The sequence below is a fragment of the Cupressus sempervirens genome, chromosome 11 (assembly GCF_028749045.1).
Source record: "Cupressus sempervirens isolate cs-2001-9-10 chromosome 11, ASM2874904v1, whole genome shotgun sequence".
Lineage (NCBI taxonomy): Eukaryota > Viridiplantae > Streptophyta > Pinopsida > Cupressales > Cupressaceae > Cupressus > Cupressus sempervirens.
In genome coordinates, this window is record NC_143128.1 from 208925957 (window position 1) to 208930101 (window position 4145).

General features: G+C 33.9%; 1 pseudogene; it reads right to left on the reverse strand.

The window, feature by feature from the left end:
- Positions 1 to 3125: 3125 nt before the first annotated feature.
- Positions 3126 to 3279, reverse strand: LOC149528904 (U2 spliceosomal RNA; annotated as a pseudogene).
- Positions 3280 to 4145: the final 866 nt, after the last annotated feature.

Consider the following 4145-nt stretch of genomic DNA (forward strand, 5'->3'; position numbering starts at 1 on the left):
GTAAACAACATAGAGACACTTTTGAGAGGTCTACATGGAGAGCAAAAAGAAGTCTAGAACTTATCCATAGTGATTTGTGTGGTCCTATGAATCCAACATCAAAGGGAGGAGCTAGGTATATCTTGACATTTATTGATGATTTTTCAAGAAAAATTTGGGTTTATTTCTTGAAACAAAAGGATGAAGTGTTTAACAAATTTGAAATATTTAAAGCTCTTGTGAAAAATGAAAGTGGAAATAAGATCAAGAAAATTAGAACTGACAATGGTGGAGAATATGTAAACAATAGGTTCAAATCATTTTGTGATCATCATAGGATCAAAAGAGAGATGACTAATAGATATACTCCTCAACAAAATGGTATTGCTGAAAGGAAGAATAGGACTTTAGTGGAAATGGCACATTGTATGCTACAATCTAAGAATCTTCCTTTGTTTCTATGGGCTGAAGCTATTAATACTGCATCTCATGTTTTGAATAGATCTCTCACAAATGTTTTGCAAAACATTACTCCTGAAGAAGCTTGGAGTGGAAGAAAGCCTAATGTTAAGTATTTTAGAGTGTTTGGATGTGAAGCCTATGCCCATGTGCCAGATGAGATTAGAGAAAAGAAATTTGATGAGAAAAGCATTAAGTGCATCTTTGTGGGGTATGATGACCAAAGGAAAGGATATAGGTTATATGATCCTAGTGTGGAAGATGTATTTACAAGTAGGGATGTCAAGTTTAATGAAGGGTTTGATGATATGCCAGCATCCACTCCTATTCCACATGTGGCCATTGAGAATCATGAAGATCCTAATGATTTTGAAACTAGTGAAAGTTCTAAGGAACCCTTTGACATGGATGAAAAATCTAGTCCTTCTCCAAAGACCAAGAGTATTCAAGAAATTTATCAAAGGACTCATCAAATTAATTATGCTTCAATGATGACCACCATAATGAAGACTAATGATCCTCAAACATATGAAGAGGCTAACGAAAAACATGAATGGGAAGAAGCTATGAAAAATGAGTATGATTCATTGATAAAGAACAACACTTGGGAATTGGTAGAGTTGCCAAAAGGTAAGAATGTGGTTAACAATAAGTGGGTATATAAGACCAAGTTCAAGTCAGATGGGAGTATTGAAAAATATAAGGCAAGACTAGTAGCCAAAGGGTATTCACAAAAAGAAGGGATTGATTACACATAAATTTTTTCCCCAGTAGCAAAGATTAGTACTGTCAGAGTTATTATAGCATTAGCAGCTCATTTTAAGTGGCCTCTACACCAAATGGATGTTAAAAATGCATTTTTGAATGGTGAAATTGATGAAGAGATTTATATGACTCAGCCACAAGGATTTGAAATACAAGGGAAAGAACATTTGGTTTGCAAATTAAGGAAGTCTTTATATGGTCTCAAACAAGCTCCAAGGGCTTGGTATGCTAGAATTGATGACTATTTTCAAATTCAAGGCTTCCATAATAGTCCACATGATCCAAATTTGTATGTGAAAGAATTTGCTAGTGGTGATATCATAATCATTGTGCTTTATGTTGATGATCTTATTATCACAGGACATAGCATGGATAAAATTAGTAACATAAAGCTAAGCTTGCAAAATACATTTGAGATGACAGATCTTGATTTTCTACACTATTTTCTTGGTATACAAGTATGGCAAAAGGATGATGGATTTTATCTTTCTCAAGCTAAGTATGCCCTAGACATATTGAAGAGGTTTCAAATGATAGATTGTAAAAGTGTATCTACTCCAATTGCTTCGGGGTTGAAATTAAGCAAGGACATGAAAGGTGAAGATGTTGATCCTACCTTATATAGGCAATTGGTTGGTAGTCTTGTATATTTAACACACACTCGTCCTGATATTTCTTTTGTAGTTAGTGTGGTTTCCAGATTTTTGAGCTCACCTAAAGTCCCACATTGGATAGCTGCTAAAAGAATACTAAGATATGTGAAAGGGACTTTAACGATGGGCATCTATTATTCATTTCATGGAGATACTTCACTTATTGGCTATTCAGATTCTGATTGGGCAGGATGCATGGATGATCGTAAGTCCACTACAGGTTATGTTGTCTATCTTGGTGTAGGTCTCGTTTCTTGGTGTAGTAAAAAGCAGTCTACCATAGCTCTATCCACTACAGAAGTTGAATATACTGCAGCAAACGAAGCAACAAAAGACATCACTTGGCTACGAGCTATCTTATCAGTCCTTAGGCAACATCATGTAGGGCCTTCTCTACTTCATTGTGACAATCAAAGTGCCATATCATTGTCTAAGAATCCAGTGTTCCATGCTCGCACCAAACATATTGAAGTCTATCATCATTATATCAGGCATCTTCTCCAACAACAGGTGATTCATCTTCAATATTGCAAGACAGAGGACCAAATTGCTAACTTATTCACCAAGGCTTTAAATGAAGCCAAGTTTGTATCTCTTCGACATCTTTTGGGCTTAAGAGCAGTGACATAATTGTCTCATGGTTGTCATTCAAGGGGGATTCTTATGAATTCCAACCATTGTATTTAGGAGATAACAGATTGTAAATGGGTACCTAACAAGGCCTTAGGCCAGGACCCATCATATGTAGATTAGGGGGGGATATTTAGATATTAGATATTTAGTATAGCTATTGTAATTAATTTAGGGGGGATGTCAACGTAAATTAATTACATCGCAAGGCATGGTCAACACCGACCAAGATGCTTCCAGAGGCATGTGCAGCCATCCCTCCAACTGCCAACTACTCACATTAATAATACACCAAAAACCACTTCTAGAGATTTCTGTACATTTATTACAGTTGTTGTTATAAATAAACTTGTTGGGCCTGGAATTTTCAGCGCTCACTTCCTGAGTATTCTGCTGTGTTAAATTCTCTATGTTTTTCAAATAGGACGATTTAGTGATCATGATGCTCTTAGTATCATCAAAAACTGGCCTCGCCAATGAAATGTAATTCACTTGAAGAGACTATAACAAAAATATGAATTAAACCCGCTTAGCCTGTGCAATATTCACCCTTACTAGACATCCAGAAACAAGTTACAAGTAGAACTTAGGGCAAACACTGTTTTAACAGAATAATCAATTTATGAATGAGTTAGGGTTGTGGGGTGCGCCAGGCATTCTGCAGTAGTGCAAAACAGAAGCGACGCTTGAAGGATTTGGATAGCAAGCAACCTGAAGAAATCCTTCCCCTGAAGATTTAAACTGATAAGAACAGATACTACACTTGATCTTAGCAAAAGGCCGACAAAGGTATGATTTCGTTTGTTCCTTACTTCTTAATTTACAGCTCCTTTTGACTTCCTTTCAACTATCCCTCTGCTCCGTGTGGGATAAATATAACTTGAAAGGAGAAGTGACTGATTTTAATTCATTGGAGTCATGTAATTTGCCCCAAGGAAGGGGAACAATGTATATATTCGCGTCTAAGTGTGATCTTAATGCTCTTGTATATAAATATTAGAAATAATAATGATGTGTATCATTTCTTAGTATAAAATTCTGTGATAATATCAAAAAGTTAAAATTGGATAATATTATAAGTAATATAATTTTAATAATTTCATTAAAGTTATGATTGACTTTGTATAGAAATAAAATATTTAAAATTCAAAAAATGAAAATATTCAAGCAATTTTTGTAATCATTTTAAAATAGTTTAATATAATTAATAGTGTCTAATCTTAGTCAATTTACTTTAAATCTCATTCATCTGATTGCATAATTAATTTCTAATCAAATACTAATTCTCAATAATAATAAAAAATTAAACATCTAATTAATAATACTTCTAACACAATTAATTAAACCAAAGACTAAAAATTCCATGACTAGACTTATATTAGTTAAATGAATTAATCAAATGGTTTTATTTTTCAACTCATCACTAAAGGACAAATGAACTAATTCATCTAATTAGAACTCATCACATGGATCAAACAAAGTTCAATCTCCATGACTACCAGTCAATTAATCCTAGCCATTAAATTCCTAGGAATTCCTATAAAGAACTTCCAATCCAAGCATAAATAATCTATCATTCATATAACATTACTATGCCAAAAGTGTTCGAAGTCATCTTGAAGAATTTTTTTTAATGTTTGAGGACACTTTTTTCCTTCA